The sequence below is a fragment of the Cavia porcellus genome, unplaced genomic scaffold, assembly GCF_034190915.1.
Source record: "Cavia porcellus strain 051 isolate PalLab524CR breed Dunkin Hartley unplaced genomic scaffold, mCavPor4.1 scaffold_16, whole genome shotgun sequence".
NCBI lineage: Eukaryota > Metazoa > Chordata > Mammalia > Rodentia > Caviidae > Cavia > Cavia porcellus.
Window position 1 is genome coordinate 73,856,217 of NW_026947499.1, and position 24,102 is coordinate 73,880,318.

Below are 24,102 nucleotides of genomic sequence, written 5' to 3' on the forward strand. Positions count from 1 at the left end.
AACATTACATTCACGAGTAGGAGTGAGAAAAACATCACGGGGTGGTGTGAATCGGAGGGTCTGAATTAGGATAGGCAGTGAGTGGCAATGTATGATGGAGAAAAGTAAAAGGGGTTGTCAGCATGGGGAAGTCAGGGAACATGCAGTGGCAATGTAGGATAGGTTGCTGAAAAACATTGCGGGGTGGTGCGCATTGTATGGGTGTGTAACATTACATTCACTAGTAGGAGTGAGAAAAACATCACAGGGTGGTGCGCATTGAATGGGTGTGTAACATTACATTCACTAGTAGGAGTGAAAAAAGCATCACGGCGTGGTGTGAATCTGAGGGTCTGAATTAGGATAGGCAGTGAGTGGCACTGTAGGATGGAGAAATGCACCACGGGGTGGTCAGCTTGGGGAAGTCAGGGAACATGCAGTGGCAATGTAGGATAGGTTTCTGAAAAAAATTGCTTGGTTGTGCGCTTTGTATGGGTGTGTAACATTACATTCACTAGTAGGAGTGAGAAAAACATCACGGGGTGGTGCACATTGTATGGGTGTGTAAAATTACATTCACTAGTAGGATTGAGAAAAACATCACGGGGTGGTGTGAATCGAAGGGTCTGAATTAGGCTAGGCAGGGAGTGGCAATGTAGGATGGAGAAAAGCACCGCGGGGTGGTCAGCATGGGGAGGTCAGGGAACATGCAGTGTCAATGTAGGATAGGTTTCCGAAAAACATCGCGGGGTGATGCGAATTGTATGGGTGTGTAACATTACATTCACTAGTAGGAGTGAGAAAAACATCACGGAGTGGTGTGAATCGGAGGGACTGAATTGGGATAGGCAGTGAGTGGCAATGTAGGATGGTGAAAAGCACCGCGGTGTGGTCGGCATGGGGAGGTCAGGGAACATGCAGTGGCAATGTATGATAGGTTTCTGAAAAACATCGCGGGGTGATGCGCATTGTATGGGTGTGTAACATTACATTCACTAGTAGGAGTGGGAAAAACATCACGGGGTGGTGTGAATCGGAGGGTCTGAATTAGGATAGGCAGTGAGTGGCAATGTAGGATGGAGAAAAGCACCGCGGAGTGGTCAGCATGGAGAGGTCAGGGAACATGCAGTGGCAATGTAGGATAGGTTTCTGAAAAACATCGCGGTGTGGTGCGCATTGTATGGGTGTGTAACATTACATTCACTAGTAGGAGTGAGAAAAACATCACGGGGTGGTGCGCATTGAATGGGTGTGTAACATTACATTCACTATTAGGAGTGATAAAAACATCACGGGGTGGTGTGAATCGGAGGGTCTGAATTAGGATAGGCAGTGAGTGGCAATGTAGGATGGAGAAAAGCACCGCGGGGTGGTCAGCATGGGGACGCCAGGGAACATGCAGTGGCAATGTAGGATAGGTTTCTGAAAAACTTCGCGGGTTGGTGCGCATTGTATGGGTGTGTAACATTACATTCACGAGTAGGAGTGAGAAAAACATCACGGGGTGGTGTGAATCGGAGGGTCTGAATTAGGATAGGCAGTGAGTGGCAATGTATGATGGAGAAAAGTAAAAGGGGTTGTCAGCATGGGGAAGTCAGGGAACATGCAGTGGCAATGTAGGATAGGTTGCTGAAAAACATTGCGGGGTGGTGCGCATTGTATGGGTGTGTAACATTACATTCACTAGTAGGAGTTAGAAAAACATCACAGGGTGGTGCGCATTGAGTGGGTGTGTAACATTACATTCACTAGTAGGAGTGAGAAAAACATCACGGGGTGGTGTGAATCGGAGGGTCTGAATTAGGATAGGCAGTGAGTGGCAATGTAGGATGGAGAAAATCACCACGGTGTGGTCAGCATGGGGAGGTCAGGGAACATGCAGTGGCAATGTAGGATAGGTTTCTGAAAAACATCGCGGGGTGGTGCGCATTGTATGGGTGTGTAACATTACATTCACTATTAGGAGTGAGAAAAACATCAGGGGGTGGTGTGAATCGGAGGTTCTGAATTAGGATAGGCAGTGAGTGGCAATGTAGGATGGAGAAAAGCACCGCAGGGTGGTCAACATGGGGAGGTCAGGGAAAATGCAGTGGCAATTTAGGATAGGTTTCTGAAAAACATCGCGAGGTGGTGCGCATTGTATGGGTGTGTAACATTACATTCACGAGTTGGAGTGAGAAAACCATGACGGGGTGGTGTGAATCGGAGGGTCTGATTTAGGATAGGCAGTGCGTGGCAATGTAGCATGGAGAAAAGCACCGCGGGGTCATCAGCATGGGGACGTCAGGAACATGCAGTGGCAATATAGGATAGTTTTCTGAAAAACATCGCGGCGTGGTGCGCATTGTATGGGTGTGTAACATTACATTCACTAGAAGGAGTGAGAAAAACATCACGGGTTGGTGCGCACTGTATGGGTATGTAACATTACATTCACTAGTAGGAGTGAGAAAAACATCACGGGGTGGTGTATCGGAGGGTCTAAATCAGGATAGGCAGTGAGTGGCAATGTAGGATGGAGAAAAGCACCATGGGGTGGTCAGCATGGGGAGGTCACTGAACATGCAGTGGCAATGTAGGATAGGTTTCTGAAAAACATCGCGGGGTGGTGCGCATTGTATGGGTGTGTAACATTACATTCACTAGTAGGAGTGAGAAAAACATCACAGGGTGGTGCGCATTGAATGGGTGTGTAACATTACATTCACTAGTAGGAGTGAGAAAAACATCACGGGGTGGTGTGAATCGGAGGGTGTGAATTAGGATAGGCAGTGAGTGGCAATGTAGGATGGAGAAAAGCACCGCGGGGTGGTCAGCATGGGTAGGTCAGGGAACATGCTGTGGCAATGTAGAATAGGTTTCTGAAAAACATCGCGGGGTTGTGCGCATTTTATTGGTGTGTTACATTAAATTCACGAGTTGGAGTGAGAAAAACATGACGGGGTGGTGTGAATCGGAGGGTCTGATTTAGGATAGGCAGTGAGTGGCAATGTAGCATGGAGAAAAGCACCGCGGGGTCATCAGCATGGGGAGGTCAGGAACATGCAGTGGCAATGTAGGATAGTTTTCTGAAAAACATCGCGGGGTGGTGCGCATTGTATGGGTGTGTAACATTACATTCAGTAGTAGGAGTGAGAAAAACATCACGGGGTGGTGTGAATCGGAGGGTCTGAATTAGGATAGGCAGTGAGTGGCAAGGTAGGATGGAGAAAAGCAAAGCGGGGTTGTCAGCATGGGGAGGTCAGGGAACATGCAGTGGCAATATAGGATAGGTTGCTGAAAAACATCGCAGGGTGGTGCGCATTGTATGTGTGTGTAACATTCCATTCACTAGTAGGAGTGAGAAAAACATCACGGGGTGGTGTGAATCGGAGCGTCTGAATTAGGATAGCCAGTGAGTGTCAATGTAGGATGGAGAAAAGCACCGCGGGGTGGTCAGCGTGGGGAGGTCAGGAACATGCAGTGGCAATGTAGGATAGGTTTCTGAAAAACATCGCGGGGTGGTGCGCATTGTATGGGTGTGTAACATTACATTCACTAGTACGAGTTAGAAAAACATCACAGGGTGGTGCGCATTGAATGGGTGTGTAACATTACATTCACTATTAGGAGTGATAAAAACATCACGGGGTGGTGTGAATCGGAGGGTCTGAATTAGGATATGCAGTGAGTGGCAATGTAGGATGGAGGAAAGCACCGTGGGGTGGTCAGCATGGGGAGGTCAGGGAACATGCAGTGGCAATGTAGGATACGTTTCTGAAAAACATCGCGGTGTTTTGCGCATTGTATGGGTGTGTAACATTACATTCACTACTAGGAGTGAGAAAAAATCACGGGGTTGTGTGACTCGGAGGGTCTGAATTAGGATAGGGAGTGAGTGGCAATGTAGGATGGAGAAAAGCACCGCGGCATGGTCAGCATGGGGAAGTCAGGGAACACGCAGTTTCGATGTAGGATAGGTTTCTGAAAAACATCGCGGGTGGTGCGCATTGTATGGGTGTGTAACATTACATTCACTAGTATGACTGAGAAAAACATCATGGGGTGGTGCGCACTGTATGGGTGTGTAACGTTACATTCACTAGTAGGAGTGAGAAAAACATAATGGGGTGGTGCGCACTGTATGGGTGTGTAATATTACATTCACTAGTAGAAGTGAGAAAAACATCACGGGATGGTGTGAATCGGAGGGTCTGAATTAGGATAGGCAGTGAGTAGCATTGTAGGATGGAGAAAAGCACTGCGGGGTGGTCAGCATGGGGAGGTCAGGGAACATGCAGGGGAAATATAGGATAGGTTTCTGAAAAACATCGTGGGGTGGTGCGCATTGAATTGGTGTGTAACATTACATTCACTCGTTGGAGTGCGAAAAACATCCCGGGGTGGTGTGAATCGGAAGGTCTGAATTAGGATAGGCAGTGAGTGGCAATGTAGGATGGAGAAAAGCACCGCGGGGTGGGCAGCTTGGGGAAGTCTGGGAACATGCAGTAGCAATGTAGGATAGGTTTCTGAAAAAAATTGCTTGGTGGTGCGCTTTGTATGGGTGTGTAACATTACATTCACGAATAGGAGTGAGAAAAAAATCACGGGGTGGTGTGAATCGGAGGGTCTGAATTAGGAAAGGCAGTGAGTGGCAATGTAGCATGGAGAAAAGCACCGCGGGGTAGTCAGCATGGGGAGGTCAGGGAGCATGCAGTGGCAATGTAGGATAGGTTTCTGAAAAACTTCGCGGGGTGGTGCGCATTGTATGGGTGTGTAACATTACATTCACGAATAGGAGTGAGAAAAAAATCACGGGGTGGTGTGAATCGGAGGGTCTGAATTAGGAAAGGCAGTGAGTGGCAATGTAGCATGGAGAAAAGCACCGCGGGGTGGTCAGCATGGGGAGGTCAGGGAATATGCAGTGGCAATGTAGGATAGGTTTCTGAAAAACATCGCGGGGTGGTGCGCATTGTATGGGTTTGTAACATTACATTCACTAGTAGGAGTGAGTAAAACATCACAGGGTGGTGTGAATCGGAGGGTCTGAATTAGGATAGGCAGTGAGTGGCAATGTAGGATGGAGAAAAGCACCGAGGGGTGGTCAGCATGGGGAAGTCAGGGAACATGCTGTGGCAATGTAGAATATGTTTCTGAAAAACAATGCGGGGTTGTGCGCATTTTATGGGTGTGTAACATTACATTCACTAGTAGGAGTGAGAAAAACATCATGGGGTGGTGTGAATCGGATGGTCTGAATTAGGATAGGCAGTGAGTGGCAATGTAGGATGGAGAAAAGCACCGCGGGGTCGTCAGCATGGGGAGGTCAGGGAACATGCAGTGGCAATGTAGGATAGGTTTCTGAAAAACATCGCGGGGTGGTGCGCATTGTATGGGTGTGTAACATTACATTCACTAGTAGGAGTTAGAAAAACATCACAGGGTTGTGCGCATTGAATTGGTGTGTAACATTACATTCACTAGTAGGAGTGAGAAAAACATCACGGGGTGGTGTGAATCGGAGGGTCTGAATTAGGATAGGCAGTGAGTGGCAATGTAGGATGGAGAAAATCACCACGGTGTGGTCAGCATGGGGAGGTCAGGGAACATGCAGTGGCAATGTAGGATAGGTTTCTGAAAAACATCGCGGGGTGGTGCGCATTGTATGGGTGTGTAACATTACATTCACTATTAGGAGTGAGAAAAACATCATGGGGTGGTGTGAATCGGAGGGTCTGAATTAGGATAGGCAGTGAGTGGCAATGTAGGATGGAGAAAAGCACCGCGGGGTGGTCAACATGGGGAGGTCAGGGAACATGCAGTGGCAACGTAGGATAGGTTTCTGAAAAACATTGCGGGGTGGTGCGCATTGTATGGGTGTGTAACATTACATTCACGAGTAGGAGTGAGAAAAACATCACGGGGTGGTGTGAATCGGAGGGTCTGAATTAGGATAGGCAGTGTGTGGCAATGTAGCATGGAGAAAAGCACCGCGGGGTGGTCAGCATGGGGAGGTCAGGAACATGCAGTGGCAATGTAGGATAGGTTTCTGAAAAATATCGCGGTGTTGTGCGCATTGTACGGGTGTGTAACATTACATTCACTAGTAGGAGTGAGAAAAACATCACGGGGTGGTGTTAATCGGAGGGTCTGAATTAGGATAGGCAGTGAGTGAGAAGGTAGGATGGAGAAAAGCAAAGCGGGGTTGTCAGCATGGGGAGGTCAGGGAACATGCAGTGGCACCGTAGGATAGGTTTCTGAAAAACATTGCGGGGTGGTGCGCATTGTATGGGTGTGTAACATTACATTCACGAGTAGGAGTGAGAAAAACATCACGGGGTGGTGTGAATCAGAGGGTCTGAATTAGGATAGGCAGTGTGTGGCAATGTAGCATGGAGAAAAGCACCGCGGGGTGGTCAGCATGGGGAGGTCAGGAACATGCAGTGGCAATGTAGGATAGGTTTCTGAAAAATATCGCGGTGTTGTGCGCATTGTATGGGTGTGTAAAATTACATTCACTAGTAGGAGTGAGAAAAACATCACGGGGTGGTGTTAATCGGAGGGTCTGAATTAGGATAGGCAGTGAGTGGCAAGGTAGGATGGAGAAAAGCAAAGCGGGGTTGTCAGCATGGGGAGGTCAGGGAACATGCAGTGGCAATGTAGGATAGGTTGCTGAAAAACATCGCGGGGTGGTGCGCATTGTATGGGTGTGTAACATTACATTCACTAGTAGGAGTGAGAAAAACATCACGGGGTGGTGTGAATCGGAGGGTCTGAATTAGGATAGGCAGTGAATGGCAATGTAGGATGGAGAAAAGTACCGCGGGATGCTCAGCATGGAGAAGTCACGGAACATGCAGTGTCAATGTAGGATAGGTTTCTGAAAAACATCGCGGGTTGGTGCGCATTGTATGGGTGTGTAACATTACATTCACTAGTAGGAGTGAGAAAAACATCACGGGGTGGTGTGAATCGGAGGGTCTGAATTAGGATAGCCAGTGAGTGGCAATGTAGGATGGAGAAAAGCACCACGGGGTGGTCAGCATGGGGCGGTCAGGAACATGCAGTGACAATGTAGGATAGGTTTCTGAAAAACATCCCGGGGTGGTGCGCATTGTATGAGTGTGTAACATTACATTCACTAGTACGAGTTAGAAAAACATCACAGGGTGGTGCGCATTGAATGGGTGTGTAACATTACATTCACTATTAGGAGTGAGAAAAGCATCACGGGGTGGTGTGAATCGGACGGTGTGAATTAGGATATGCAGTGAGTGGCAATGTAGGATGGAGAAAAGCACCGTGGGGTGGTCAGCATGGGGAGGTCAGGGAACATGCAGTGGCAATGTAGGATAGGTTTCTGAAAAACATCCCGGTGTGGTGCGCATTGTATGGGTGGGTAACATTACATTCACTAGTAGGAGTGAGAAAAACATCACGGGGTTGTGTGACTCGGAGGGTCTGAATTAGGATAGGCAGTGACTGGCAATGTAGGATGGAGAAAAGCACCGCGGCGTGGTCAGCATGGGGAGGTCAGGGAACACGAATTTTCGAAGTAGGATAGGTTTCTGAAAAACATCGCGGTGTGGTGCGCATTGTATGGGTGTGAAACATTACATTCACTTGTAGGAGTGAGAAAAACATAAAGGGGTGGTGTGAATCAGAGGGTCTGAATTAGGATAGGCAGTGAGTGGTAATGTAGGATGGAGAAAAGCGGTCAGCATGGGGAGGTTAGGGAACATGCAGTGGCAATGTAGGATAGGTTTCTGAAAAATATCGCGGGGTGATGGGCATTGTATGGGTGTGTAACATTACATTCTCTAGTAAGAGTGAGAAAAACATCACGGGGAAGTGTGAATCGGATGGTCTGAATTAGGATAGGCAGTGAGTGGCAATGTCGGATGGAGAAAAGCACCGCGGTGTGGTCAGCATGGGGAGGTGAGGGAACATGCAGAGGCAATGTAGGATAGGTTTCTGAAAAACATCGCGGGGTGGTGCGCACTGTATGGGTGTGTAACATTACATTCACTAGTATGAGTGAGAAAAACATCATGGGGTGGTGCGCATTGTATGGGTGTGTAACGTTACATTCACTAGTAGGAGTGAGAAAAACATCATCGGGTGGTGCGCACTGTATGGGTGTGTAACATTACATTCTCTAGTAGGAGTGAGAAAAACATCACGGGGTGGTGTGAATCGGAGGGTCTGAATTAGGATAGGCAGTGAGTGGCAATGTAGGATGGAGAAAATCACCCCGGTGTGGTCAGCATGGGGAGGTCAGGGAACATGCAGTGGCAATGTAGGATAGGTTTCTGAAAAACATCGCGGGGTGGTGCGCATTGTATGGGTGTGTAACATTACATTCACTATTAGGAGTGAGAAAAACATCAGGGGGTGGTGTGAATCGGAGGTTCTGAATTAGGATAGGCAGTGAGTGGCAATGTAGGATGGAGAAAAGCACCGCAGGGTGGTCAACATGGGGAGGTCAGGGAAAATGCAGTGGCAATTTAGGATAGGTTTCTGAAAAACATCGCGAGGTGGTGCGCATTGTATGGGTGTGCAACATTACATTCACGAGTTGGAGTGAGAAAAACATGACGGGGTGGTGTGAATCGGAGGGTCTGATTTAGGATAGGCAGTGAGTGGCAATGTAGCATGGAGAAAAGCACCGCGGGCTCATCAGCATGGGGAGGTCAGGAACATGCAGTGGCAATGTAGGATAGTTTTGTGAAAAACATCGCGGGGTGGTGCGCATTGTTTGGGTGTGTAACATTACATTCACTAGTAGGAGTGAGAAAAACATCACGGGTTGGTGCGCACTGTATGGGTGTGTAACATTACATTCACTAGTAGGAGTGAGAAAAACATCACGGGGTGGTGTATCGGAGGGTCTAAATCAGGATAGGCAGTGAGTGGCAATGTAGGATGGAGAAAAGCACCATGGGGTGGTCAGCATGGGGAGGTCACTGAACGTGCAGTGGCAATGTAGGATAGGTTTCTTAAAAACATCGCGAGGAGTTGCGCATTGTATGGGTGTGTAACATTACATTCACTAGTAGGAGTGAGAAAAACATCACGGGGTGGTGTGAATCGGAGGGTCTGAATTAGGATAGGCAGTGAGTGGCACTGTAGGATGGAGAAAAGCACCGCGGGGTGGTCAGCATGGGTAGGTCAGGGAACATGCTGTGGCAATGTAGAATAGGTTTCTGAAAAACATCGTGGGGTTGTGCGCATTTTATGGGTGTGTAACATTACATTCACTAGTAGGAGTGAGAAAAACATCATGGGGTGGTGTGAATCGGAAAGTCTGAATTAGGATAGGCAGTGAGTGGCAATGTAGGATGGGGAAAAGCACCGCGGGGTGGTCAGCATGGGGAGGTCAGGGAACATGCAGTGGCAATGTAGGATAGGTTTCTGAAAAACATCGCGGGGTAGTGCGCATTGTATGGGTGTGTAATATTTCATTCACTACAAGGAGTGAGAAAAACATCACGGGGTGGTGTGAATCGGAGGGTCTGAATTAGGATAGGCAGTGAGTGGCAATGTAGGATGGAGAAAATCACCACGGTGTGGTCAGCATGGGGAGGTCAGGGAACATGCAGTGGCAATGTAGGATAGGTTTCTGAAAAACATCGCGGGGTGGTGCGCATTGTATGGGTGTGTAACATTACATTCACTATTAGGAGTGAGAAAAACATCAGGGAGTGGTGTGAATCGGAGGTTCTGAATTAGGATAGGCAGTGAGTGGCAATGTAGGATGGAGAAAATCACCACGTTGTGGTCAGCATGGGCAGGTCAGGGAACATGCAGTGGCAATGTAGGATAGGTTTCTGAAAAACATCGCGGGGTGGTGCGCATTGTATGGTTGTGTAACATTACATTCACTAGTAGGAGTGAGAAAAACATCACAGGGTGGTGCGCATTGAATGGGTGTGTAACATTACATTCACTAGTACGAGTGAGAAAAACATCATGGGGTGGTGTGAATCGGAAAGTCTGAATTAGGATAGGCAGTGAGTGGCAATGTAGGATGGGGAAAAGCACCGCGGGGTGGTCAGCATGGGGAGGTCAGGGAACATGCAGTGGCAATGTAGGATAGGTTTCTGAAAAACATCGCGGGGTGGTGCACATTGTATGTGTGAGTAACATTACATTCACTAGTAGGAGTGAGAAAAACAGCACGGGGTGGTGTGAATCGGAGGGTCTGAATTAGGATAGGCAGTGAGTGGCAATGTAGGATGGAGAAAAGCACCGAGGGGTGGTCAGCATGGGGAAGTCAGGGAACATGCTGTGGCAATGTAGAATATGTTTCTGAAAAACAATGCGGGGTTGTGCGCATTTTATGGGTGTGTAACATTACATTCACTAGTAGGAGTGAGAAAAACATCATGGGGTGGTGTGAATCGGATGGTCTGAATTAGGATAGGCAGTGAGTGGCAATGTAGGATGGAGAAAAGCACCGCGGGGTCGTCAGCATGGGGAGGTCAGGGAACATGCAGTGGCAATGTAGGATAGGTTTCTGAAAAACATCGCGGGGTGGTGCGCATTGTATGGGTGTGTAACATTACATTCACTAGTAGGAGTTAGAAAAACATCACAGGGTTGTGCGCATTGAATTGGTGTGTAACATTACATTCACTAGTAGGAGTGAGAAAAACATCACGGGGTGGTGTGAATCGGAGGGTCTGAATTAGGATAGGCAGTGAGTGGCAATGTAGGATGGAGAAAATCACCACGGTGTGGTCAGCATGGGGAAGTCAGGGAACATGCAGTGGCAATGTAGGATAGGTTTCTGAAAAACATCGCGGGGTGGTGCGCATTGTATGGGTGTGTAACATTACATTCACTATTAGGAGTGAGAAAAACATCATGGGGTGGTGTGAATCGGAGGGTCTGAATTAGGATAGGCAGTGAGTGGCAATGTAGGATGGAGAAAAGCACCGCGGGGTGGTCAACATGGGGAGGTCAGGGAACATGCAGTGGCAACGTAGGATAGGTTTCTGAAAAACATTGCTGGGTGGTGCGCATTGTATGGGTGTGTAACATTACATTCACGAGTAGGAGTGAGAAAAACATCACGGGGTGGTGTGAATCGGAGGGTCTGAATTAGGATAGGCAGTGTGTGGCAATGTAGCATGGAGAAAAGCACCGCGGGGTGGTCAGCATGGGGAGGTCAGGAACATGCAGTGGCAATGTAGGATAGGTTTCTGAAAAATATCGCGGTGTTGTGCGCATTGTACGGGTGTGTAACATTACATTCACTAGTAGGAGTGAGAAAAACATCACGGGGTGGTGTTAATCGGAGGGTCTGAATTAGGATAGGCAGTGAGTGAGAAGGTAGGATGGAGAAAAGCAAAGCGGGGTTGTCAGCATGGGGAGGTCAGGGAACATGCAGTGGCACCGTAGGATAGGTTTCTGAAAAACATTGCGGGGTGGTGCGCATTGTATGGGTGTGTAACATTACATTCACGAGTAGGAGTGAGAAAAACATCACGGGGTGGTGTGAATCGGAGGGTCTGAATTAGGATAGGCAGTGTGTGGCAATGTAGCATGGAGAAAAGCACCGCGGGGTGGTCAGCATGGGGAGGTCAGGAACATGCAGTGGCAATGTAGGATAGGTTTCTGAAAAATATCGCGGTGTTGTGCGCATTGTATGGGTGTGTAACATTACATTCACTAGTAGGAGTGAGAAAAACATCACGGGGTGGTGTTAATCGGAGGGTCTGAATTAGGATAGGCAGTGAGTGGCAAGGTAGGATGGAGAAAAGCAAAGCGGGGTTGTCAGCATGGGGAGGTCAGGGAACATGCAGTGGCAATGTAGGATAGGTTGCTGAAAAACATCGCGGGGTGGTGCGCATTGTATGGGTGTGTAACATTACATTCACTAGTAGGAGTGAGAAAAACATCACGGGGTGGTGTGAATCGGAGGGTCTGAATTAGGATAGGCAGTGAATGGCAATGTAGGATGGAGAAAAGTACCGCGGGATGCTCAGCATGGAGAAGTCACGGAACATGCAGTGTCAATGTAGGATAGGTTTCTGAAAAACATCGCGGGTTGGTGCGCATTGTATGGGTGTGTAACATTACATTCACTAGTAGGAGTGAGAAAAACATCACGGGGTGGTGTGAATCGGAGGGTCTGAATTAGGATAGCCAGTGAGTGGCAATGTAGGATGGAGAAAAGCACCACGGGGTGGTCAGCATGGGGCGGTCAGGAACATGCAGTGACAATGTAGGATAGGTTTCTGAAAAACATCCCGGGGTGGTGCGCATTGTATGAGTGTGTAACATTACATTCACTAGTACGAGTTAGAAAAACATCACAGGGTGGTGCGCATTGAATGGGTGTGTAACATTACATTCACTATTAGGAGTGAGAAAAGCATCACGGGGTGGTGTGAATCGGACGGTGTGAATTAGGATATGCAGTGAGTGGCAATGTAGGATGGAGAAAAGCACCGTGGGGTGGTCAGCATGGGGAGGTCAGGGAACATGCAGTGGCAATGTAGGATAGGTTTCTGAAAAACATCCCGGTGTGGTGCGCATTGTATGGGTGGGTAACATTACATTCACTAGTAGGAGTGAGAAAAACATCACGGGGTTGTGTGACTCGGAGGGTCTGAATTAGGATAGGCAGTGACTGGCAATGTAGGATGGAGAAAAGCACCGCGGCGTGGTCAGCATGGGGAGGTCAGGGAACACGAATTTTCGAAGTAGGATAGGTTTCTGAAAAACATCGCGGTGTGGTGCGCATTGTATGGGTGTGAAACATTACATTCACTTGTAGGAGTGAGAAAAACATCAAGGGGTGGTGTGAATCAGAGGGTCTGAATTAGGATAGGCAGTGAGTGGTAATGTAGGATGGAGAAAAGCGGTCAGCATGGGGAGGTTAGGGAACATGCAGTGGCAATGTAGGATAGGTTTCTGAAAAATATCGTGGGGTGATGGGCATTGTATGGGTGTGTAACATTACATTCTCTAGTAAGAGTGAGAAAAACATCACGGGGAAGTGTGAATCGGATGGTCTGAATTAGGATAGGCAGTGAGTGGCAATGTCGGATGGAGAAAAGCACCGCGGTGTGGTCAGCATGGGGAGGTGAGGGAACAAGCAGAGGCAATGTAGGATAGGTTTCTGAAAAACATCGCGGGGTGGTGCGCACTGTATGGGTGTGTAACATTACATTCACTAGTATGAGTGAGAAAAACATCATGGGGTGGTGCGCATTGTATGGGTGTGTAACGTTACATTCACTAGTAGGAGTGAGAAAAACATCATCGGGTGGTGCGCACTGTATGGGTGTGTAACATTACATTCTCTAGTAGGAGTGAGAAAAACATCACGGGCTGGTGTGAATCGGAGGGTCTGAATTAGGATAGGCAGTGAGTGGCAATGTAGGATGGAGAAAATCACCCCGGTGTGGTCAGCATGGGGAGGTCAGGGAACATGCAGTGGCAATGTAGGATAGGTTTCTGAAAAACATCGCGGGGTGGTGCGCATTGTATGGGTGTGTAACATTACATTCACTATTAGGAGTGAGAAAAACATCAGGGGGTGGTGTGAATCGGAGGTTCTGAATTAGGATAGGCAGTGAGTGGCAATGTAGGATGGAGAAAAGCACCGCAGGGTGGTCAACATGGGGAGGTCAGGGAAAATGCAGTGGCAATTTAGGATAGGTTTCTGAAAAACATCGCGAGGTGGTGCGCATTGTATGGGTGTGTAACATTACATTCACGAGTTGGAGTGAGAAAAACATGACGGGGTGGTGTGAATCGGAGGGTCTGATTTAGGATAGGCAGTGAGTGGCAATGTAGCATGGAGAAAAGCACCGCGGGCTCATCAGCATGGGGAGGTCAGGAACATGCAGTGGCAATGTAGGATAGTTTTGTGAAAAACATCGCGGGGTGGTGCGCATTGTTTGGGTGTGTAACATTACATTCACTAGTAGGAGTGAGAAAAACATCACGGGTTGGTGCGCACTGTATGGGTGTGTAACATTACATTCACTAGTAGGAGTGAGAAAAACATCACGGGGTGGTGTATCGGAGGGTCTAAATCAGGATAGGCAGTGAGTGGCAATGTAGGATGGAGAAAAGCACCATGGGGTGGTCAGCATGGGGAGGTCACTGAACGTGCAGTGGCAATGTAGGATAGGTTTCTTAAAAACATCGCGAGGAGTTGCGCATTGTATGGGTGTGTAACATTACATTCACTAGTAGGAGTGAGAAAAACATCACGGGGTGGTGTGAATCGGAGGGTCTGAATTAGGATAGGCAGTGAGTGGCACTGTAGGATGGAGAAAAGCACCGCGGGGTGGTCAGCATGGGTAGGTCAGGGAACATGCTGTGGCAATGTAGAATAGGTTTCTGAAAAACATCTTGGGGTTGTGCGCATTTTATGGGTGTGTAACATTACATTCACTAGTAGGAGTGAGAAAAACATCATGGGGTGGTGTGAATCGGAAAGTCTGAATTAGGATAGGCAGTGAGTGGCAATGTAGGATGGGGAAAAGCACCGCGGGGTGGTCAGCATGGGGAGGTCAGGGAACATGCAGTGGCAATGTAGGATAGGTTTCTGAAAAACATCGCGGGGTAGTGCGCATTGTATGGGTGTGTAATATTTCATTCACTACAAGGAGTGAGAAAAACATCACGGGGTGGTGTGAATCGGAGGGTCTGAATTAGGATAGGCAGTGAGTGGCAATGTAGGATGGAGAAAATCACCACGGTGTGGTCAGCATGGGGAGGTCAGGGAACATGCAGTGGCAATGTAGGATAGGTTTCTGAAAAACATCGCGGGGTGGTGCGCATTGTATGGGTGTGTAACATTACATTCACTATTAGGAGTGAGAAAAACATCAGGGAGTGGTGTGAATCGGAGGTTCTGAATTAGGATAGGCAGTGAGTGGCAATGTAGGATGGAGAAAATCACCACGTTGTGGTCAGCATGGGCAGGTCAGGGAACATGCAGTGGCAATGTAGGATAGGTTTCTGAAAAACATCGCGGGGTGGTGCGCATTGTATGGGTGTGTAACATTACATTCACTAGTAGGAGTGAGAAAAACATCACAGGGTGGTGCGCATTGAATGGGTGTGTAACATTACATTCACTAGTACGAGTGAGAAAAACATCATGGGGTGGTGTGAATCGGAAAGTCTGAATTAGGATAGGCAGTGAGTGGCAATGTAGGATGGGGAAAAGCACCGCGGGGTGGTCAGCATGGGGAGGTCAGGGAACATGCAGTGGCAATGTAGGATAGGTTTCTGAAAAACATCGCGGGGTGGTGCGCATTGTATGTGTGAGTAACATTACATTCACTAGTAGGAGTGAGAAAAACAGCACGGGGTGGTGTGAATCGGAGGGTCTGAATTAGGATAGGCAGTGAGTGGCAATGTAGGATGGAGAAAAGCAAAGCGTGGTTGTCAGCATGGGGAGGTCAGGGAACATGCAGTGGCAATTTAGGATAGGTTTCTGAAAAACATCGCGGGGTAGTGCGCATTGTATGGGTGTGTAATATTTCATTCACTACAAGGAGTGAGAAAAACATCATGGGGTGGTGTGAATCGGAGGGTCTGAATTAGGATAGGCAGTGAGTGGCAATGTATGATGGAGAAAAGTAAAAGGGGTTGTCAGCATGGGGAAGTCAGGGAACATGCAGTGGCAATGTAGGATAGGTTGCTGAAAAACATTGTGTTGTGGTGCGCATTGTATGGGTGTGTAACATTACATTCACTAGTAGGAGTGAGAAAAACATCACAGGGTGGTGCGCATTGAATGGGGGTGTAACATTACATTCACTAGTAGGAGTGAAAAAAGCATCACGGCGTGGTGTGAATCTGAGGGTCTGAATTAGGATAGGCAGTGAGTGGCACTGTAGGATGGAGAAATGCACCGCGGGGTGGTCAGCTTGGGGAAGTCAGGGAACATGCAGTGGCAATGTAGGATAGGTTTCTGAAAAAAATTGCTTGGTGGTGCGCTTTGTATGTGTGTGTAACATTACATTCACTAGTAGGAGTGAGAAAAACATCACGGGGTGGTGCACATTGTATGGGTGTGTAAAATTACATTCACTAGTAGGATTGAGAAAAACATCACGGGGTGGTGTGAATCGGAGGGTCTGAATTAGGATAGGCAGGGAGTGGCAATGTAGGATGGAGAAAAGCACCGCGGGGTGGTCAGCATGGGGAGGTCAGGGAACATGCAGTGTCAGTGTAGGATAGGTTTCCGAAAAACATCGCGGGGTGATGCGAATTGTATGGGTGTGTAACATTACATTCACTAGTAGGAGTGAGAAAAACATCACGGAGTGGTGTGAATCGGAGGGACTGAATTGGGATAGGCAGTGAGTGGCAATGTAGGATGGTGAAAAGCACCGCGGTGTGGTCGGCATGGGGAGGTCAGGGAACATGCAGTGGCAATGTATGATAGGTTTCTGAAAAACATTGCGGGTTGATGCGCATTGTATGGGTGTGTAACATTACATTCTCTATTAGGAGTGAGAAAAACATCACGGGGTGGTGTGAATCGGAGGGTCTGATTTAGGATAGGCAGTGAGTGGCAATGTAGAATGGAGAAAAGCACCGCGGAGTGGTCAGCATGGAGAGGTCAGGGAACATGCAGTGGCAACGTAGGATAGGTTTCTGAAAAACATCGCGGGGTGGTGCTCATTGTATGGGTGTGTAACATTACATTCACTAGTAGGAGTGAGAAAAACATCACGGGGTGGTGTGAATTGGAGGGTCTGAATTAGGATAGGCAGTGAGTGGCAATGTAGGATGGAGAAAAGCACCGCGGGATGGTCAGCTTGTGGAAGTCAGGGAACATGCACTGGAAATTTAGGATAGGTTTCTGAAAAAAATTGCTTGGTGGTGCGCTTTGTATGGGTGTGTAACATTACATTCACTCGTATGAGTGAGAAAAACATCGCGGGGTGGTGCGCATTGTACGGGTGTGTAACATTACATTCACTATTAGGAGTGAGAAAAACATCATGGGGTGGTGTGAATCGGAGGGTCTGAATTAGGATAGGCAGTGAGTGGCAATGTAGGATGGAGAAAAGCACCGCAGGGTGGTCAACATGGGGAGGTCAGGGAAAATGCAGTGGCAATTTAGGATAGGTTTCTGAAAAACATCGCGAGGTGGTGCGCATTGTATGGGTGTGTAACATTACATTCACGAGTTGGAGTGAGAAAAACATGACGGGGTGGTGTGAATCGGAGGGTCTGATTTAGGATAGGCAGTGAGTGGCAATGTAGCATGGAGAAAAGCACCGCGGGCTCATCAGCATGGGGAGGTCAGGAACATGCAGTGGCAATGTAGGATAGTTTTGTGAAAAACATCGCGGGGTGGTGCGCATTGTTTGGGTGTGTAACATTACATTCACTAGTAGGAGTGAGAAAAACATCACGGGTTGATGCGCACTGTATGGGTGTGTAACATTACATTCACTAGTAGGAGTGAGAAAAACATCACGGGGTGGTGTATCGGAGGGTCTAAATCAGGATAGGCAGTGAGTGGCAATGTAGGATGGAGAAAAGCACCATGGGGTGGTCAGCATGGGGAGGTCACTGAACGTGCAGTGGCAATGTAGGATAGGTTTCTTAAAAACATCGCGAGGAGTTGCGCATTGTATGGGTGTGTAACATTACATTCACTAGTAGGAGTGAGAAAAACATCACGGGGTGGTGTGAATCGGAGGGTCTGAATTAGGATAGGCAGTGAGTGGCACTGTAGGATGGAGAAAAGCACCGCGGGGTGGTCAGCATGGGTAGGTCAGGGAACATGCTGTGGCAATGTAGAATAGGTTTCTGAAAAACATCGTGGGGTTGTGCGCATTTTATGGGTGTGTAACATTACATTCACTAGTAGGAGTGAGAAAAACATCATGGGGTGGTGTGAATCGGAAAGTCTGAATTAGGATAGGCAGTGAGTGGCAATGTAGGATGGGGAAAAGCACCGCGGGGTGGTCAGCATGGGGAGGTCAGGGAACATGCAGTGGCAATGTAGGATAGGTTTCTGAAAAACATCGCGGGGTAGTGCGCATTGTATGGGTGTGTAATATTTCATTCACTACAAGGAGTGAGAAAAACATCACGGGGTGGTGTGAATCGGAGGGTCTGAATTAGGATAGGCAGTCAGTGGCAATGTAGGATGGAGAAAATCACCACGGTGTGGTCAGCATGGGGAGGTCAGGGAACATGCAGTGGCAATGTAGGATAGGTTTCTGAAAAACATCGCGGGGTGGTGCGCATTGTATGGGTGTGTAACATTACATTCACTATTAGGAGTGAGAAAAACATCAGGGAGTGGTGTGAATCGGAGGTTCTGAATTAGGATAGGCAGTGAGTGGCAATGTAGGATGGAGAAAATCACCACGTTGTGGTCAGCATGGGCAGGTCAGGGAACATGCAGTGGCAATGTAGGATAGGTTTCTGAAAAACATCGCGGGGTGGTGCGCATTGTATGGGTGTGTAACATTACATTCACTAGTAGGAGTGAGAAAAACATCACAGGGTGGTGCGCATTGAATGGGTGTGTAACATTACATTCACTAGTACGAGTGAGAAAAACATCATGGGGTGGTGTGAATCGGAAAGTCTGAATTAGGATAGGCAGTGAGTGGCAATGTAGGATGGGGAAAAGCACCGCGGGGTGGTCAGCATGGGGAGGTCAGGGAACATGCAGTGGCAATGTAGGATAGGTTTCTGAAAAACATCGCGGGGTGGTGCGCATTGTATGTGTGAGTAACATTACATTCACTAGTAGGAGTGAGAAAAACAGCACGGGGTGGTGTGAATCGGAGGGTCTGAATTAGGATAGGCAGTGAGTGGCAATGTAGGATGGAGAAAAGCAAAGCGTGGTTGTCAGCATGGGGAGGTCAGGGAACATGCAGTGGCAATTTAGGATAGGTTTCTGAAAAACATCGCGGGGTAGTGCGCATTGTATGGGTGTGTAATATTTCATTCACTACAAGGAGTGAGAAAAACATCACGGGGTGGTGTGAATCGGAGGGTCTGAATTAGGATAGGCAGTGAGTGGCAATGTATGATGGAGAAAAGTAAAAGGGGTTGTCAGCATGGGGAAGTCAGGGAACATGCAGTGGCAATGTAGGATAGGTTGCTGAAAAACATTGCGGGGTGGTGCGCATTGTATGGGTGTGTAACATTACATTCACTAGTAGGAGTGAGAAAAACATCACAGGGTGGTGCGCATTGAATGGGGGTGTAACATTACATTCACTAGTAGGAGTGAAAAAAGCATCAGGGCGTGGTGTGAATCTGAGGGTCTGAATTAGGATAGGCAGTGAGTGGCACTGTAGGATGGAGAAATGCACCGCGGGGTGGTCAGCTTGGGGAAGTCAGGGAACATGCAGTGGCAATGTAGGATAGGTTTCTGAAAAAAATTGCTTGGTGGTGCGCTTTGTATGTGTGTGTAACATTACATTCACTAGTAGGAGTGAGAAAAACATCACGGGGTGGTGCACATTGTATGGGTGTGTAAAATTACATTCACTAGTAGGATTGAGAAAAACATCACGGGGTGGTGTGAATCGGAGGGTCTGAATTAGGATAGGCAGGGAGTGGCAATGTAGGATGGAGAAAAGCACCGCGGGGTGGTCAGCATGGGGAGGTCAGGGAACATGCAGTGTCAGTGTAGGATAGGTTTCCGAAAAACATCGCGGGGTGATGCGAATTGTATGGGTGTGTAACATTACATTCACTAGTAGGAGTGAGAAAAACATCACGGAGTGGTGTGAATCGGAGGGACTGAATTGGGATAGGCAGTGAGTGGCAATGTAGGATGGTGAAAAGCACCGCGGTGTGGTCGGCATGGGGAGGTCAGGGAACATGCAGTGGCAATGTATGATAGGTTTCTGAAAAACATTGCGGGTTGATGCGCATTGTATGGGTGTGTAACATTACATTCTCTATTAGGAGTGAGAAAAACATCACGGGGTGGTGTGAATCGGAGGGTCTGATTTAGGATAGGCAGTGAGTGGCAATGTAGGATGGAGAAAAGCACCGCGGAGTAGTCAGCATGGAGAGGTCAGGGAACATGCAGTGGCAACGTAGGATAGGTTTCTGAAAAACATCGCGGGGTGGTGCTCATTGTATGGGTGTGTAACATTACATTCACTAGTAGGAGTGAGAAAAACATCACGGGGTGGTGTGAATTGGAGGGTCTGAATTAGGATAGGCAGTGAGTGGCAATGTAGGATGGAGAAAAGCACCGCGGGATGGTCAGCTTGTGGAAGACAGGGAACATGCACTGGAAATTTAGGATAGGTTTCTGAAAAAAATTGCTTGGTGGTGCGCTTTGTATGGGTGTGTAACATTACATTCACTCGTATGAGTGAGAAAAACATCACGGGGTGGTGCGCATTGTATGGGTGTGTAAAATTACATTCACTAGTAGGATTGAGAAAAACATCACGTGGTGGTGTGAATCGGAGGGTCTGAATTAGGATAGGCAGTGAGTGGCAATGTAGGATGGAGAAAAGCACCGCGGGGTGGTCAGCATGGGGACGCCAGGGTACATGCAGTGGCAATGTAGGATAGGTTTCTGAAAAACTTCGCGGGGTGGTGCGCATTGTATGGGTGTGTAACATTACATTCACGAGTAGGAGTGAGAAAAACATCACGGGGTGGTGTGAATCGGAGGGTCTGAATTAGGATAGGCAGTGAGTGGCAATGTATGATGGAGAAAAGTAAACGGGGTTGTCAGCATGGGGAAGTCAGGGAACATGCAGTGGCAATGTAGGATAGGTTGCTGAAAAAGATTGCGGGGTGCTGCGCATTGTATGGGTGTGTAACATTACATTCACTAGTAGGAGTTAGAAAAACATCACAGGGTGGCGCGCATTGAGTGGGTGTGTAACATTACATTCACTATTAGGAGTGATAAAAACATCACGGGGTGGTGTGAATCGGAGGGTCTGAATTAGGATAGGCAGTGAGTGGCAATGTAGGATGGAGAAAAGCACCGCAGGGTGGTCAACATGGGGAGGTCAGGGAAAATGCAGTGGCAATTTAGGATAGGTTTCTGAAAAACATCGCGAGGTGGTGCGCATTGTATGGGTGTGTAACATTACATTCACGAGTTGGAGTGAGAAGAACATGACGGGGTGGTGTGAATCGGAGGGTCTAATTTAGGATAGGCAGTGAGTGGCAATGTAGCATGGAGAAAAGCACCGCGGGGTCATCAGCATGGGGAGGTCAGGAACATGCAGTGGCAATGTAGGATAGTTTTCTGAAAAACATCGCGGGGTGGTGCGCATTGTATGGGTGTGTAACATTACATTCAGTAGTAGCAGTGAGAAAAACATCACGGGGTGGTGTGAATCGGAGGGTCTGAATTAGGATAGGCAGTGAGTGGCAATGTAGGATGGAGAAAAGCAAAGCGGGGTTGTCAGCGTGTGGAGGTCAGGAACATGCAGTGGCAGTGTAGGATAGGTTTCTGAAAAACATCGCGGGGTGGTGCGCATTGTATGGATGTGTAACATTACATTCACTAGTACGAGTTAGAAAAACATCACAGGGTGGTGCGCATTGAATGGGTGTGTAACATTACATTCACTATTAGGAGTGATAAAAACATCACGGGGTGGTGTGAATCGGAGGGTCTGAATTAGGATAAGCAGTGAGTGGCAATGTAGGATGGAGGAAAGCACCGTGGGGTGGTCAGCATGGGGAGGTCAGGGAACATGCAGTGGCAATGTAGGATACGTTTCTGAAAAACATCGCGGTGTTTTGCGCATTGTATGGGTGTGTAACATTACATTCACTAGTAGGAGTGAGAAAAACATCACGGGTTGGTGCGCACTGTATGGGTGTGTAATATTACATTCACTAGTAGGAGTGAGAAAAACATCACGGGGTGGTGTATCGGAGGGTCTAAATCAGGATAGGCAGTGAGTGGCAATGTAGGATGGAGAAAAGCACCATGGGGTGGTCAGCATGGGGAGGTCACTGAACATGCAGTGGCAATGTAGGATAGGTTTCTTAAAAACATCGCGAGGAGTTGCGCATTGTATGGGTGTGTAACATTACATTCACTAGTTGGAGTGAGAAAAACATCACGGGGTGTTGTGAATCGGAGGGTCTGAATCAGGATAGGCAGTGAGTGGCAATGTACGATGGAGAAAAGCACCGCGGAGTGGTCAGAATGGGGAGGTCAGGGAACATGCAGTGGCAATGTAGGATAGGTTTCTGAAAATCATCGCGTTGTGGTGCGCATTGTATGGGTGTGTAACATTACATTCACTAGTAGGAGTGAGAAAAACATCACGGGGTGGTGTGAATCGGAGGGTCTGAATTAGGACAGGCAGTGAGTGGCAATGTAGGATGGAGAAAAGCACCGCGGGGTGGTCAGCTTGGGGAGGCCAGGGAACATGCAGTGGCAATGTAGGATAGGTTTCTGAATAACAGCGCGGGGTGGTGCGCATTGTATGGGAGTGTAACATTACATTCACTAGTAGGAGTGAGAAAAACATCACAGGGTGGTGCGCATTGAATGGGTGTGTAACATTACATTCACGAGTAGGAGTGAGAAAAACATCACGGGGTGGTGTGAATCAGAGGGTCTGAATTAGGATAGGCAATGAGTGGCAATGTAGGAATGAGAAAAGCACCGCGGAGTGGTCAGCATGGGGAGGTCAGGGAACATGCAGTGGCAATGTAGGATAGGTTTCTGAAAAACAGCGCGGGGTGGTATGCATTGTTTGGGTGTGTAACATTACATTCACTAGTAGGAGTGAGAAAAACATCACGAGGTGGTGTAAATCGTAGGGTCTGAATTAGGATAGGCAGTGAGTGGCAATGTAGGATGGAGAAAAGCACCGCGGGGTGGTCAGCATGGAGAGGTCAGGGAACATGCAGTGGCAATGTAGGATAGGTTTCTGAAAAACATCACTGGGTCGTGCGCATTGTATGGGTGTGTAACATTACATTCACTAGTAGGAGTGAGAAAAACATCACAGGGTCGTGCGCATTGAATGGGTGTGTAACATTACATTCACTAGTAGGAGTGAGAAAAACATCACGGGGTGGTGTGAATCGGAGGGTCTGAATTAGGATAGGCAGTGAGTGGCACTGTAGGATGGAGAAAAGCACCGCGGGGTGGTCAGCATGGGTAGGTCAGGGAACATGCTGTGGCAATGTAGAATAGGTTTCTGAAAAACATCGTGGGGTTGTGCGCATTTTATGGGTGTGTAACATTACATTCACTAGTAGGAGTGAGAAAAACATCATGGGGTGTTGTGAATCGGAAAGTCTGAATTAGGATAGGCAGTGAGTGGCAATGTAGGATGGGGAAAAGCACCGCGGGGTGGTCAGCATGGGGAGGTCAGGGAACATGCAGTGGCAATGTAGGATAGGTTTCTGAAAAACATCGCGGGGTAGTGCGCATTGTATGGGTGTGTAATATTTCATTCACTACAAGGAGTGAGAAAAACATCACGGGGTGGTGTGAATCGGAGGGTCTGAATTAGGATAGGCAGTGAGTGGCAATGTAGGATGGAGAAAATCACCACGGTGTGGTCAGCATGGGGAGGTCAGGGAACATGCAGTGGCAATGTAGGATAGGTTTCTGAAAAACATCGCGGGGTGGTGCGCATTGTATGGGTGTGTAACATTACATTCACTATTAGGAGTGAGAAAAACATCAGGGAGTGGTGTGAATCGGAGGTTCTGAATTAGGATAGGCAGTGAGTGGCAATGTAGGATGGAGAAAATCACCACGTTGTGGTCAGCATGGGCAGGTCAGGGAACATGCAGTGGCAATGTAGGATAGGTTTCTGAAAAACATCGCGGGGTGGTGCGCATTGTATGGGTGTGTAACATTACATTCACTAGTAGGAGTGAGAAAAACATCACAGGGTGGTGCGCATTGAATGGGTGTGTAACATTACATTCACTAGTACGAGTGAGAACAACATCATGGGGTGGTGTGAATCGGAAAGTCTGAATTAGGATAGGCAGTGAGTGGCAATGTAGGATGGGGAAAAGCACCGCGGGGTGGTCAGCATGGGGAGGTCAGGGAACATGCAGTGGCAATGTAGGATAGGTTTCTGAAAAACATCGCGGGGTGGTGCGCATTGTATGTGTGAGTAACATTACATTCACTAGTAGGAGTGAGAAAAACAGCAC